This window comes from Rattus norvegicus, chromosome 13 (assembly GCF_036323735.1).
Source record: "Rattus norvegicus strain BN/NHsdMcwi chromosome 13, GRCr8, whole genome shotgun sequence".
NCBI lineage: Eukaryota > Metazoa > Chordata > Mammalia > Rodentia > Muridae > Rattus > Rattus norvegicus.
This window is the reverse complement of record NC_086031.1, coordinates 51,092,976-51,109,253: the sequence shown is the minus strand read 5'-3', so window position 1 is coordinate 51,109,253 and position 16,278 is coordinate 51,092,976. Positions and strand designations below refer to the sequence as shown.

Below are 16,278 nucleotides of genomic sequence, written 5' to 3'. Positions count from 1 at the left end.
TGGATCCCAGAGAAGTACAGCTAGCTGTGCCTTCTGATGGCCCAGGACATACCAGCCAGCACATGGACAAAACCTCAGCCATGTTGGGGATATTTAATATCCTCCACAAAAGATGAAGTACTGTCTTCTGCAATTGGAGAGCTCGGGAATGAAGTCATTAAGTCATCACACACGAGTAAAGCTGATGAAGAGGAGGAAGCCGCTGTCATAGCAAGGAACAAGCCAGTTCAGCTAACTTTTGAGCTGAGGTTATGTAAAGTTTTTCTCAAAAGCCACTCCATCTCCTAACATTTAACACTCAGTACGTCTGCAGATGCACTCCTTGGTACAAAGTATAAGATTGGTAACATTCATTTTTTTTAATTGGAATTACTTATTCTCTTTTTGTTAAAAATAGTTTTTCCATACAACGCATTCTGATTTTGGTGGCTAAAGTACTATTTGGAGCCCTAGATCAAAGATGAAGGAATCTTGGGCATTGATAGAATGTAAGAAAAGTGAGCCTTTAAGGGCTGCTTTTCTGTCACCAGGATGTTCTTTTCTGTCACCAGGAGTACGTATGTAGACATCTTTTCTCTCCATCCTCCACAAAATGTTGGTGATTTTTGTTAACAAATGGGTATCGGTGGTAAATGCAGTTTTAAGAAATGTTTTTCAGCTTGAAGTCAACTGAATTTTGAAAGTCAAAAAAAATTTAAGAAATTAAAAAAAAAAAAAAAAAAACGTAAACTCCTACCACTTCCGGGGGACAATTCCAGTACATGAACCTTTGGGAGAACACAGACCGCATTCAAATCATCTCAGATTGCTTCGGTGTTTGCAGAACAACGAGCTAGAACAGAGAAAGCCAAGCTTTGTAAACTTTCCAGACAGAAGATGAGACCTTTTGTGGGACTAGACCCAAGACCTTCACCTCAATGGCACTGTGCGAATCCCCTAAGCTGGCTAGGGGAACACCCTCTGTGATTTAGAACCATCTGCTTTGATTGGCATCTGAGTTTCCTCTCCTAATCTCACGAATGGCTAACTCTGCTGCTGATTCCACAGTGGTCCCTTCCCTTGATGTAACACAGAGCCACACAGGCATCAGCAGGAAAACCAGCAGGGTGGGGTACCTGTGCTACCAAGGTATAAGGAGAGAAGAGGAGGTGGTGGTGGGGGAGGAGGAGGAGGTGGAGGAGGAGGAGGAGGTGGAGGAAGAGGAGGAGGAGGTGGAGGAGGTGGTAGTGGAGGAGGAAGAGGAAGACGAGGAGGAGGAGAAGGAGGTGGTGGAGGAGGAGAAGGAGGAGGAGAAGGAGGAGGAGGAGGGAGAAGGGGGAGGTGGAGGAAGAGGAGGAGGAGGTGGTAGTGGAAGAGGAGGAGGAAGAGGAGGAGGAGGAGAAGTAGGAGGAGGAAGAGGAGGAGGAGGAGGAGGTAGTGGTAGAGGAGGAGGGGGAGGAGGAGCAGGAGGAGGGGCTGATCCCTGTTTTGTCATACCTTGTTTTCCTTAGTTTCATGTTGTCAAACTTTTGTTTAAGTTTGTTCTTTCCATTCTACCTCTTTCTTTAAAAAACAAAACAAAAAACTATAAGCCCACTTACTGTCTCTCTTTTAATTTATTTATTTTTATTGTATGTGTGCATATCTGCCTTTTTGTATTTATGTACACTACACCCATGCAGAAGACTTCTAAGACCCAAAGAGGTGAACCGGGGCTTCCAGGAACTAAGTTATAGATGGTTTTACTGCCATGTGTTTGCTGGGAACAGAACCTGCAAGACCAAAAAGTGCTCTTAGCCTCTGGGCCGTCTCCCCAGCACAGCCTGGCCCTCGTTCTTTAAATGATGAAGCTAGCACACAGCGTGGGCTTCACGATGGCCACAACCCTTTCCTGTTCAGCCAGGACATTGGCTCCCGTTTCTCTCTCTGAGCATGAAGCTCCATCATTATAAATGTTCCCAAGCAAGACCTGAGTGTCCTACAGGGCATTGTACACAGACTTCTTTTTTAATTGACCCTCTGAAAACAAAGTCCTATGCAGGAGGGTTGAAACTCCCCCAGGGACGTTCCTTCCTCTAACAGATTTTCCAGAAGGAATGCACAGTGGGGTCCTTGATCTGATTTCCTGCCCCGGTTAAAAGCCTTCTGGTAAAAGATATATTTCATTCTCATTTTTCACTTCTTAAATGATGTTCACCTAAAATGAATGCCTCCACTCCCTCAGAAATAAAGTAATGGGAAGTGATCATATGGATATGCATGTGTGTACATATATGTATATTTATACATATGTGTATATATCATCATGTGTATGTACATATACGTACATAATCTCCAAGAGAGAGAAACCCTCCCTCAGTTTAAACTAAATGACTGTGTTGAGTAACAAAGGGCAGACCTCTATCGTCACAGTCACAAGACCAGAGCAAAGGGAGCTACCGCAGAGATAACCAGAAGAATCTTGACAATACAGATGTGTTCCTTCCTTTCCGGGGATATATGGTGACTTTTGTTTGTTTCTTGGAGTTTCTCCAAAGCAGCAATTGGCCACCAATATGTCCCGGTGAGCAGGCAAACATATGTGCAGAACAACTAACTCACCACAAGCAAATAGAGCTGTGGCCCCAAGGTTGATCCGACACTTTGCCTGATTTGTTTTCCTACAGAAAACAACAGGGATTTAGGGAATGTTGAGACTTCAGGCTTTAAACTCCAGCACGTCTGCGTCTCTGCAGATGTAACGAGTTAAAACAAGGTCACGGCGGACTAGGGGTGAGCATCCCCTTCAGAGAAAAGACGCAAAGGAACACCAAGGTTGTGGGCAACCTCAGAAGCTAAACGGACAAAAGGTCACTTTCTCCTTGGAGAGAGAGCACAGCCCTACTGACACCTTGACTTCAGACTTTGACCTCTGGCCTGTGGGGGTCTGTTTTTTGATGCTTCAAACCATCCAGATTGTGAAGCTTTTAGGGGGCATTCTCTTTAGTACGTGGCTGGTGCTATTTCTGAAGGTGTGTGCGTCTTTCTGGGACTCCTGACTTAACCTTCAAAAACTGGTGAGGAAACTCACGCTCTGTCCACTGTCACTCAGGTCTAGCATTTGTTTCAAGTGCTTGTGGAAATTACCAGACTTCTGCGTCTGTGTTTTCTAGGTTTCTAGGTAAAGGAGTCAAAGTTTCCCTCTATGTCCCCAGTCTGTATTCACCATGCAGCCTAAACTGGCCTTGAACTCAAAGCAATTTTTCTGCCTCTTCTAGCTGACAAATGCCAGGACAGCAGGTGTGTGCCAGAACCTCAGGCAAAGATTCTGTTAAGAACTAGCTATCGGGGTTGGGGATTTAGCTCAGCGGTAGAGCACTTGCCTAGCAAGTGGAAGGCCCTGGGTTCGGTCCTCAGCTCCGGGGGAAAAAAAAAGAAGTGAAGCGGCCAGTGCTGTCTGTTATTTGAATTTCCGCCATTTGGAGGGCCTAACTCAGGACAGGAGGGAGGAAGGTCCTAACAGTACCCACTCAGAACAAAGTCCAGTAGAAGACAGCCCTACTGTGTGCGTGTGTGTGCATGCGCTCCTGTGTGTGTGTGTGTGTGTGTGTGTGTGTGTGTGTGTGTGTGTGACTTTATTATACACATTATTATACACTGTCTCTAAAACTTATCAACAGGCCAGATCTTTTTTGAAATGCATTTACTTTATATTTTACATGCATGGGTATTTTCTCCGCATACATAAATGTGCGCCATATGCATGCCTGGTCCCCTACAGGGCTAGGAGAGGTTCTGGGTCCCCTGGAACTGGAATTACTGATGGTTGATATCCACCATGTGGGTGCTGAGAACTGAACACAGGTCCCTTGCAAGAGCAGCCAGGGCTTTTAACCACTAAGTCGTTGCTCCAACCACTAGGCTGGACTCTTAGATGCTTGGATTGTACCAGACAACTTGGGATGGAGTAAAAGTCTTTTCTTAGGAAGTCTTTCTAAGGAAGTGGTTCTCCATGTTGCTGTGGCCCTTTAATACTGGTCCTCGTGTTGTAGTGACTCCCAACCATATAATTATTCCATTGCTCCTTCATAACTGTGATTTTGCTACTGTTACGATCATAATGTAAATATCTGTTATGCTGGGGTCACGGCCCACAGGTTGAGAACTGCCCTTCTAAACCATTACCTCAGAAATGGATTTTTCCCATTTCTTGTTTGTTTCACACAATATAGTTCCAGACCGTGGGACAAAGGCCATCTCACTCCACTTTTATAAAGGACATAGAGTGGCCAAGTTCATAGAGAGAGGAGGTAGAGAGTGACTACCAGCACCTGGGGGAGACCAGACTCAGAAGTGAAGGTTTGGCAGGGTTTTGTTCTGGGCGAATAAGGAAGTTGTGGAGATGAACAGCGGTGACAATCCCATGCAGTGACAATGTGCTTAATACTACTCAGAATGATGCACTTTTAACATTGGTTAAAGGAGCTAGTGAGACGGTTCAGCAGTTAAGAGCACTTGCTCCTCTTGTAGAAGAACTGGGTTCGGTTCCCTGCCTCCCCATGGTGATTCGTAACCATCTATAACTCCAGTTCCAGAGGATCTGATGCCCTCTTCTGACCTCAGCAGGCACAAGGCACACAGATGGTATATGGACATATATGTAGGCAAAACACTCACACACACTTATATCACTCAAGTGTGTCTGCCTGTGTATAGATTTTATTCTATTTTATTCAAGACAAGAGTTTCTCCATATGGCCCTGGCTGTCCTGGAAATCACTCTACAGACCAGGTTGCTCTCGAATTCAGAGATCCACCTGCCTCTGCATCTCAAGTACTGAGATTAAAGGTGTGTACCACCACCCAGCATCATATAAATATTTTTCAATTAGTTAAAAATTATCAAGCTACAGAGATGGCTCAGCGGTTAAGAGCACTGACTGCTCTTCCAGAGGTTGTGAGTTCAATTCCCAGCAACCGCATGGTGGCTCACAACCATCTGGAATGGGGATCTGATGCCCTTTTCTGGAGTGTCTGAAGACAATAACAGTGTACTTACTCACATTAAATAAAATTAAAAATTCAAAAAAATAAAAATAAATTCAAAAATTATCAAAATAACTTTTTTTGTCAGTTGTTTGTTTGTTTGTTTGAGACAGGGTCTCTCTATGTAGCCCTCACTGTCCTGGAACTTACTATGTAAACCAGGCTGGCCATTTTTAGAAGATAATCAAATTCTCAAGTTCACAGAGGTCCACCTGCCAGTGCCTCTGCCTCCCCAGTGCCGAAATGAAAATCATGTAACACTACGACCAACTACAAAATGGTAGCTTTTACATTATGCAAACTTTACCGCAATAAACAAAATAAGGAAAACACTATAAATTCAGTAAATAATAATTTAAGCAAAAGTCTGGTGCAAAGTCTACGGAGTTGTAAACTATTGCAATCCCAACTTTTATTTCTTTCCTGATAATAAAGTTAAATAATTACTAATAATTTCGCAGGGCTAAATGACAGTGTTCCAGAAAACACCAAAAGTTCACCGCCTCTACCAGCCTTGTTCTCTCTCTCTCTCTCTTCCAGACCTTCAAGCCTCTCTGGATAATCAGCCTGGGGCTGGGGGAGGTGGGTGCTGAGAGGGCGGGAGTATGCCTGCCTGTGCACTGCTGAGCTGAGAGCAGAACGTTGGGTGTCTTTCTCCTTCACTGTCTTATCACCCAGAGTTACTAGAAAAACAAGAAACTCTGTACTCCAACTGCGCGGGCGCTGGCGGCTGGTGAGCTCTCCGAAGTCCTGTGTCTGCCGAGCCATGCTGTGGTTCTGGGCGCTTTCAGCCTTGCCTGGCTTTTTCTTCGGGTGCTGGAGACTCAAACCGGACTCCTCAGCCTTACAGAGAAGCACCCTTATCCACTAAGCCATCTACACGATTTTTATTAATTGTATTTTAGTGAACATAGCAAAGTCATGGGTCTCATTATGACGTTCTCTCGCATGTCTGCCACTGAGCACTGGTCATCTCTACACCCTTACCGCCTCCCCGTGATGACCGTTTCTGTTGCTTTCTTGTGCCTCTTTCTATCTGAGGTGACCATCATAAAACAAAGAGTAACGTGGAATAGGCAATAATCACTGACCAAAACGATAGTTCTCGTCTGCTTGATTTTTCCGTGCAATTAGAACCAAAATACAAACACATTTTCTCTTTTTCTCACACTAAAGATTGTTTCCTGCATACGGTTCTTGAGCAGACTGCAGAAATAGTGCAACTTTTATGTCAATGTATTCGAAACATACATAGACTCTCTCTCTCTCTGTCTCTCTCTCTGACTCTCTCTCTTTCCTCCCCTTCCTCCCTTCCTCCCTCTCTCTCTCTCTGTCTCTCTGTCTCTCTCTCTGTCTCTCTCTTTCCTCCCCTTCCTCCCTTTCTCTCTCTCTCTCTCTCTCTCTCTCTCTCTCTCTCTCTCTCTCTCTCCCCTTCCTCCCTTCCTCCCTTCCTCCCTTCCTCCCTTTCTCTCTCTCTCTCTCTCTCTCTCTCTCTCTCTCTATCTCTCTCTCTCTCCCCTTCCTCCCTTCCTCCCTTCCTCCCTCTCTCTCTCTCTGTCTCTCTCTGTGCCTCTCTCTTTCCTCCCTTTCCTCCCTTCCTCCCTTCCTCCCTCTCTCTCTCTCTCTCTCTCTCTCTCTCTCTCTCTCTCTCCCCCCTCCTCCCTTCCTCCCTTCCTCCCTTCCTCCCTTCCTCCCTTTCTCCCTTCCTCCCTTCCTCCCTTCCTCCCTTCCTCTCTCTCTCTTTCCTCCCCCTCCTCCCTCCCTCTCTCCTTTTCCTTTCTAGATGGGGTTTTTCCACTGTGTAGCTCGGTCTGATCTCAAACTTCAAATCCCCCTGCCTGAACCTCTTGTACTCTGGGATGACAAGCAGCTTCCACTCCATTCCATTCGTGTCACGACAGCCCCGAGATGGTGTTCATCACCTTGTTCCACAGGAGTGGCTGCTGACTCCAAAGCCACAGCAGGCAGGAAAGCAGACCGAGACTCGGCTCCTCCGGCCACAAGGGAGGTCTTCTGGGTGCAGACATATTCAGATTGATCTAAAGATGACGGCGCCTATACAGTCGTGCTTCAAACCTTCTAAGTAAATGGAATCATAGAGTATACAACCTCTTTTTCTCCTCAGAAGTTCTCTGCAGCCCATCCAAGTGACCATGTGTATCAATGGTTTGCTTGTGGGGTTTTGGTTGTTGTTGTGGTTGTTGGGTTCTAGCATTGCAGCCATCATATGCAGATGGCGGACACCTCAGCTTGTTTGTGTGTTTTGATCAAGATAGCTGAGGGAAGACACCCTAGTTAGAGCCCATCTCCGACCTAGTAAGAGCCCATCTCCATTCTTGGTTTTATGGGCTTATTCACTAACTTGCCACAAGACTTGTGAAACACTATTGGTTTGCTTAATTTTATGTTGTATGTGACTGTCACAAACAGTGGGCTGCATGCAATGAGTGTCTGGAACGTGAAGCAAAATAAAGTAGCATCCTGGGAGTGTGGGGACATTTGGCGAGTGGGTAATGGCTTATATGTGAACACCAAGTATCTGTGAATGCCCAGTAAGAAGGCTGTAAGAGCCTAGAAGAGAAGGTTGGGGCAGAGCTAAGCTGGAGACATCGGGAAGTATTTGAAAAGGCTTGAGCTGAATCTTGAGAGCCTGGGAAGAGTGTGTCAGGAAATGGGAGGCTTCAGGAAAGAACAATAGTAGAAAAGCTCTCACCCTCCGGGTGTGACCCTGGGGTTACTCCCCACAGTCTGACTCACCGTCCACTCACGGAAATGTTATTCTGGAGGCCAGGATTATCTGCTTGCCTGCGTGTGGTTCACCAGAAAAGAACGCCGTGATAATTCAGAACTCCGATATTATCACTCTGAGGTACATTATCTCCAAATATACTTAACGCACTCAAAATGTCCTAACCCTAGACCTAAGCCCAGCCTTTCACTTCACGTCTCTCAACCTGCGGTTTGTCAGGCGGGCCTGCCTGGTGTTCCTCCCTAACCATCCTGTGGAGGACTTATTCCCTGGAGTGGCATTCTAAGAATTTTCCTTCACTTCTGAGACTAACCACATTTTGTGACCTCAGATCTCAGAGTCCTGAGTGGCCACGGAAATTAAATAAACTGCTCTGAACTCATTGCTTGCCCTATGCTAAGAACTGTGCTTACCTTTGAGCGAAAACAGGAAAAGATTCCTTCCTTTGGTGGGGCGGGGGGTGGGGGAAATGGCATTACTGAGAAAAGAAGCCTCAAAATTATGAAATGATTGAGAAATCTTCATGACCCCTACCAGACCTGCCCACAAACCTTGGCAAACTGCTTCATCACCTCACAGAAATGTCACATAGAATTCGAGGACATCCTGATTGAAGTGTGTGAGAGTTTTGCTTTATATTTTCAGTGCCCCCCTGTGCAGCATAAATGTCGAGGGAAAAGATCCTCTGGAGGAAAGTCCTGACATACATTCCAGCTGAATCAAGCGGAAAACTTAGCTTTGAAGTTTCACGGTCATCTGGAGGAAGGGAGTCTAAATGGGATGCCCATGAGGATATGTTCGGACTCCGTGCCGGGACTAGAAGGGGCATCAGGTATAGATCAGATGGGAGACATAGCGTGCTGACAATACAAGACTTATTTCATAGTACCATCTTCATCTACATTTAAAAGACAGAAGAATTTGCTCTTTGCATAAGTAACCAAAGTTATTCATATCTGGAAATATATATACAGTCATTATCAAGCATAATCTAAAATATTTAAGGACACGTAAACCATTCATGGTACGTAGGGGGAGAAATCTGGCAACCACAAGTAAGATCCCACAGAAGGAAAACGAGAGAGGAAAGTACAGCAAAAGAGGTGCTGATGGTAGTCTAGGGGTGCACGTCCTCACACTGTTCAGTCTTAGAAGATTCTAGAATAAGCATCCTTTACTACAATGTTAATAAGTATACATCAAAATGGACACATAATTTTAAATGGACACAAATAACAATGAACGAAGAGTCATAGAACATAGCTATAATCCCTGTACTCCTGAAGCTAAAGCACGAGTTCAAAGCCACCCTGAGCTATATAGTCAAACCCTCTATTAAACAAATAAACAACATAAAAACCACCACATCACCAGCAAAGCCACTCTAAGTTGACTGTGGCAGAGCCCCTTCTGTTGGCTGCCTTGAGATTTAGAGACAGACCATTGTATCCAGGTACCGCTCTATATTGGAAAGTCTTTACAATTTGGGTTATTTTACCCCAAATCACTGTCCTGCCTCTGGCTGCTTCTCTAATATTGGCTCAGAGATGGCAGATGTGTGACTTAGGCTGTGTGGCCTCATTATCTGCCCTAGAATTCACCTCATGTTCAAGACGGGAAGGAATTGCCAAGGCTCGTGGTTTGAAGTGATAAGATGAGATAGATTCTAAGAATGGAGTTTCTGGGCTCCTAAGACACCATGTGGATTGGGGGTGGGGAGGGGATATATCATTTGATTTTTGTTGTTTTTCTGAGAAAACCAAAGTCCTTCTCTCACACACAGTAAGAAATGATGTAGAACTGCAAAGATGGCTCATGTGTAAAGGTGATTACCAATGAGCATGACAACCCAGGTTAGACCCCAAGCACCCACACAGTGGAAGGAGAGGACCAAGTCCCGAAAGTTTGTCTCTGACCTCCACAAGCATGCTTACACACACACACACACACACACACACACACACACACACACACACTGAATAAATAAATAAATAAAATTTAAATCTGTTTGTTTTATGTAAGTACACTGTCTCTGTCTTCAGACAAACCAGAAGGGGGCATCAGATGCATCAGATCCATTACAGATGGCTGTGAGCCACCATGTGGTTGCTGGGATTTGAACTCAGGACCTCTAGAAGAGCAGTCAGTGCTCTTTACCACTGAGTCATCTTTCCAGCCCCCTTACTACCTTTTTTAAAAAAGAAACAAATCTAGAGACTGACAAAGTTGACAGCATTATAGAACTGTGGGTAGTTTTTTAAAGAACTGATAAACAAGGAAAAGAAAAGTACCGGATGCACGCATTGAAAACTGAGTGGTTTTGGGTGCAGGAGAGAAAATCTCAGTGGTTAAGAGCATGGACTGCTCTTCCAGATACCAACAGTGTACTCGCATACATAAAATAAATAATTTAAAAAAACCAGTGGTTTTATAATTTTTAGTGTCTAGTTCTCAAATATTTGATATAATTCAGATGTACAATAGGTTCTCTTGTCCAGTCCACTTCCAGTGAATGCCTGGGATTAGCAGTAGTTCTGAACCCCGACGTGAGCTGTACCTTACCTTCTCAAACTTCCTAGGAGCCTTATGCATGGAATCTGAGGGAATCTGAACTCCTGTCTTATGCTGTCACCTCTTGTCACTATTCTGATTATCCGGAGCCATTAGTAAATAAAGCAATTGTCATTAGAGCACATGCTGAACCACGACAGCAGATCCGACAGTGTAGATGGTACTAGATAATCAGTAGGTTGGTGGTGATGGCGTGGATATATCGGATCAAGCTTAGATTCCTGTACTCTTTGTATACTAGGCTGGATGGAGGACAGCAAGAACGGTCACCACATTAGACTTCCATCACACCATTTTAAAATAGGAGTTGTCTATCTCTGGAATTTTCCCTTTTGAATATTCTTGGATGATAGTTGGCTGGAAAGCTGAATCAAAAAGTTGTGGCTAGGAAGGAACACAGCCAACACAGTCCAAGCTCTTCTCAACTCTTAAGATACCAAAGAGCACCTCTTCCACCTAGGAGAAGAGAGAAGACTCTCACCATCAAATGCAGACAGTCATAAGTAGTCAAAGCAGAAAGCAGAGATGTGGCTCCATCCGGGAACCTAGTGACCATTGGGTTCAAGCTGTCAGTGCTCCCTTTGTGCATGTCACTAGCTCACTTTGTCCTGGCTCCTGCATAAAATGATCAGTATACTAGAAGACACTGAGTGGTTTCACAGCGATCCTAAGATCCTGTTGGCAACGAGAGCCCTCGGGACCCTTAAATGGGTTAGCTCCCTTGTCATCCTCAAGCAGCAGCTCAGAGTTCTGACCCAGGTAGTAGATAGCCTGGCCGTAGTGATCTTCTGTTCTGATGAGCAGCGTAGACACCTGTAGAACCTTCTATAGGCAAGGAGAGGCCAAGCAAAAAGTAGCAAAACCAACCACCTTACCAGTGAGCATAGAGTGCCCACACCACTGCCAGTGTGTCAGAAGGTTACAACACCAAGTAGAATGCTTGATGTCAAGATAAGTCCCAAGAAAGTGTGTCAACGTACACACCCGAAGGGACCACACGATTTGCTTTCCACAGAAGGTCACTGAAACAGAAGGTGAGATAACCCCATGGTGTCACAGCTCTGAGTGGAATCGGCTTCACCCCAAGTAGACAACATTGCAGTACTTTGCTTTTTCAAGATTTGTGAGTTTTGATGTGAACCACGTGTTCTCCGAACCTTCGAATGCCACTTGCCATTAGATTCTTCTTGAGAGAGTGGAGTTCAGCATCATTGCAAAGTGAGGCTTGACAGATGTGACTTTCCCCGGCGGCCATAATGGGAATGTGAGCCCATTGAACAGCCACTGATTACTTAGTTGGGACTTTACTCTATAATTATTTGAGGTGTGTGACTTCTAGAGCTAAGAAAAATGGTGTGAATTAAAGAGGCATGAAATGAGGTTTAGAAGAATCTATACATGGGCCTAATCATCTCATGGTACACAAATAGAGAGGAAAAGCCCAGAATGACCTACAGTCTTAAATCCATACTTTTGTTTCCATCTGGAGAAAATTTCCCTCTTGTTCTCCACTCTCTAGACTCAGAAGCAGAATACTCTCATGACCTCTGCTCTCTTCTCATTGTGGAAGAAGTTTATCGCCCTTCCTCAAGCCCAGAGAAGTGTCCTTTCCACACTCCTTGCTTTTTTTTAATTTTCTTTTTACATACTAGTATCTCCTAGTGAACAACATCCTGATAAAAAAGGAACATGAAGAACTCTACATCTGACAGAAACAAAAAACAAAGCACGAAATCTTGGTTTCAAATATCATACAATTAACTGACACATCGCCCCCCCCCCCCATGGGCCCGCAGCTGCCTGACTCATTCTGGTATGTTTTGCCTGCCTTAGCACTGAGTGGGCTGATGTAAATAGGAAGTGATGAGGAGAATCAATTTAGGGCAAACACATTTTTTTTCAAGGCTGTAACAGGAAGAGATAGGAAGCCCCGGAAGATACTTGATAGGTATTCAGCTCAGTAGCAAGGAGGAAGTAGAATGCCAAAGCACTAGGCTAGTTATTTCGAGTTGTCAACAGAAACGGGATACAACAGAGAATGGACGAGGGTAGGATGGGTTCTGTTGCATAGCAACGCAGACAGAGGCTAGAAGCTACTGAACATAGCTGAAACCATCTGTCTCTGTGAAAGACGGAGGGGAAATGGTTTAAAACAAAGAAAACAAAAACAGAGAATAGGCTAATAAATTCTTGAAAAAATAATATACAAGACTCCTGCTCCTTTTTCTTAGAAGTGTATTTTGTAGTAACGTACATGTATTTATAAAGGTTTATTGTCATCTCATAGAGTTGATTTTAATACATTCTGCACTTCTATCTTTCCTTATACTGTGTGGCCTTTGCTTTGAATCAACCGCTTACCTCAAAAATGGTTTGCAGACAGTTAGTTGGTACAGTGTCTGTGGACTTTGGAAGAACTGGTTGAAGCCTAAAAGTCAGTAACCCAACAAAAACCAGCATTGGTTAGCTTAAGGACAGATGAGGAAAATGAGGAGAGAAGAACATTCAGTTCCCAGAAAGATAACCTCCTGTCCCTGCCCTGTGCCTTCTCCCAGAGATCTTCCTGAGAAATGGTTCCTGTCTCAGACCCCTGAGCGAGGAGAGACATGCCACACTACCCATGGGTGTTTCATTCCTAGGAAGCCCCCAGCTCAAGAGGGAAGTGTGCAGAGTGGATAAAGTTTAGCTTTTGGAGACAGGAAGTTCTCTTCAGAAATAATGCTCCATTTCCTGCTGCCCAAGATTGTCAGCCCTATAGCTAGCTGCTTTTGACGACATAGAAATTCAAGAGCCGGCTTCCTTCCCTCCTCCACTGCTGATATCCCCCCAATGAGCTGCTTTCAACACATCACAGATCATCGGACAGCAGTTTCCCAGAGACCATACTTTCGTTGCCCACTCTCAGGGCTAGGAACCAGACACGTTCCCATCCCCCTCACAGAGAGCAAGCCGTGAGGATGGAGGGCTTTACCGTCCCATGGCACCACAAGGCATTATGCCTAGGGAAACATGGTCCCTCGCAAGAGAAGAGCTACTTCTTATAAACTTTGCTTTGGTTGTACCCAAGGTGGAATACCACCCCAGAATGTTCTAGCTGGAAGAACTCTGGTACCCCTAGGGTAGAAAGTCTCAGAAAAGTAAGAGAGGCATAAGAACATGCTGACTGTAGAAATGATGAGAAGAGGAGTTAGTTTATCTCTACTTCTGTCTCTACTCCTATCTCTCCTTGAGTTTATTTGGTTTGGGTCTTGGTTTCTTTTGCGCTGGTGCTGAACCCAGATAAAAACCCAGGGCCCTGAGGATGCTAAACACATGGATCCCCCACCACTGAGCTGTGTCCATGGCCCTTAACTTCTTGTACAATGATACTGCAGACCCATATACAGTACAGGAAGGGTACACACAGCACTCAGCATGCTGGGGTCCACCCCACAGAGTCCCCCTTCAGTCATCCCTTTGGATTTCTTGACACTATGGGAAGGTGAGGATCTCCAAAGACAAGACGAAGTGTGCACTTAGGAAGCACGTGTATGAGAGTGGCGCTGTGGCGGCCCATGCTCGGATGTCCGCTGCCTGAGGCTCTGCCCCATAACTGTCTTGAATCCTTCTGGCTCTGTCATGGAAGGAGGACTGCGCCTCGTCTTCCTGAAAATTGAAAACAAAAAGAAGATGCACCTGGACTTTCCCTGGAGCCCTCTTTGTTTTTAAGGCATCAGGTAGAGTTGGGGTTCGTAAGCCGCATGCCTTATTGAAGTCACTCCTACCTTCCTCCCATGGAAAACCAGTTATTTTCCATCAAGTGTTTCCTACAGAAGCCGTCTGTGGTGGTTCTTTAAGCTACGAAAAAAAAAAAATTGCTCGAGCTTGTGTGACATCAGCCCTGCCAAGTGTCCATGATGCTGGGCCCTGAGGGAGGGGAAGGCTATGTGGTCAAACCCCGTGGCCTACCTCGGTCCTGCTCAATTGAGGTAGTACAAAATCTCCTTTCCAACTGCACAATTCACGATGGGGTCGCAGGTGTTCACTTCATTTAGACTGGAGAAGGCAGGCAGAGTGGTGAGGCTTTTGCTGCTCTTGAGTCAGAAGATGATGTAAATTGGCTCTGAAAAAAAAAAAAAAAAACCAGGGGGCCTGGAGAGATGGCTCAGTGGTTAAGAGCACTGACTGCCCTTCCAGAGGTCCTGAGTTCAAATCCCAGCAACCCCACGGTGGCTCACAACCATGTGTAATGGGATCTGATGCCCTCTTCTGGTGTGTCTGAGGACAGTTACAGTGTACTTACATATAATAAATAAATATTTAAGAAAAAAAGACAGGGAAAGCATGGGACACTAGTATATTGAGGTATTGAAGTCACACAGGACTGAGATGGATTGGGTGTTGAAGGACAGTGGTCCAAACAGGGCCGACAGTGCAAATACTGTGAGGCTTCGGGGACCCCCACGTGGTTGCACAAAGGAATAAGTCATTCAGTTCTTCTCAGTGTTGGAAATTGTGTCAAACAGGATCACACTACCTCTAGGCCTGAAAGGCAAAATTACAGGGGAGGCCTTTGTTCAGTTTGCCTCACAAGAGTTAGCCGAGAAAGCCTTAGGGAGGCACAAGGAGAGAATAGGGCACAGGAGCAGTGTTCAGGAGCAGTCAGGAGGAAGTTAGGTCACACTCAGATCCACCTCTGAAGTTTATGTCTGTCCAGAGGCCTGGGCCTTATGACAGGCCTGGCACAGCCCAGAGGTACATTGGCATTGTGAGACAGGCAGGCCTGGATAGGATGAGGTCTGGTGCCTATAGTGCAGGCTCTGGGGGCTATGAAGAACACAGTGGCCTCGGTAATGGCTATGACTTCACCACTGACCTGTTTGGGAGAGACTTCAGCTATTGTCTCTCAGGAATGTATGACCACAGATACTGAGACAGTGAGTTCACAGTACAGAGCACTGACAGCCACTTCGTCCACATGAGAGGGCTACATTTACAACTTCTTCTCTCCACTCAACCCTGTGAGGGTTCATACTGAGATTGGTGCTGGTGGAAGAGTGACAGGAGAAGCTGGTGTTGAGTTTTTTACTCATGAAGAAGCCCTGGCAGCTATGTCCAAGGATAGGGCCAACACAGATGCATACAACTCTTCCTGGATTCAACAACAGGGGCTAGCAATGGGGCCTATAGCAGCCAGGTGATGCAGGGCATGGGTGTGTCAGCTCCCAGGCAACTTACAGTGGCCTGGAGAGCCAATCAGTGAGTGGCTGTTACAGATCAGCTACAGCAGTCTAAAAATATTATCTCTTCAGTATTTCTCATGCAAACTTTTCTTCTAGCATGTAATACTGAGTGAACTAAAACTATTTTCTCCTGCCTTTCTCAATTAACATTTTTGGTAGTATACTTAAGAGTGTTGTTATCTGAGTTAAGCAGCGTAAGTGTGGTGAGTGGATCTTTCGGCACACCACAGTGAACACACTGGGGGCATGTGCTTTTCTGGAGAACTCAGGGCCCTAGATCCCCGATACAAAGAGAAGCATTTCTAACATTCATTCTAGTTCATATTCTCATTTAAAACCTTTAGGTTAAGTTTAAGCTTTTTAAAACTTAGTTTGGGGAATTGAGACACAATATTAATACTGTAGGGATTGGTGAGGCCTTCACTTAAAGCTTTCTTCGTACTGTGATTTCCTTTTGGTTGTATTTTACTAAGTGAAACTTAGTAAGTTTTTGTTAACTAAATTTTTTCTTAAACTAAAGACTTTTTCACAAAGAAAGGAAGCACATGTGTGTGCAGTAAGCACTCACAAAATATTGGTGAGCATTCTAGCAAACTGATTTTAACTGATAAATTTTAAATGTCTTCATCAAAATAAGGGAGTCTAGAGTGAATGATTAAGGTGTGCAGATCTCTGCAGAATGGTGAAAAATGATTTTCCTTACTGAAATATCAAGAACTCATAATTACATAG

At 44.9% G+C, this 16,278-nt stretch overlaps 1 pseudogene; it reads left to right on the top strand.

Annotated features, from left to right (window-relative positions):
• The first annotated feature begins 14,931 nt into the window (after nucleotides 1-14,931).
• On the top strand, nucleotides 14,932-15,598 carry Hnrnpf-ps3 (heterogeneous nuclear ribonucleoprotein F, pseudogene 3; annotated as a pseudogene).
• Nucleotides 15,599-16,278: the final 680 nt, after the last annotated feature.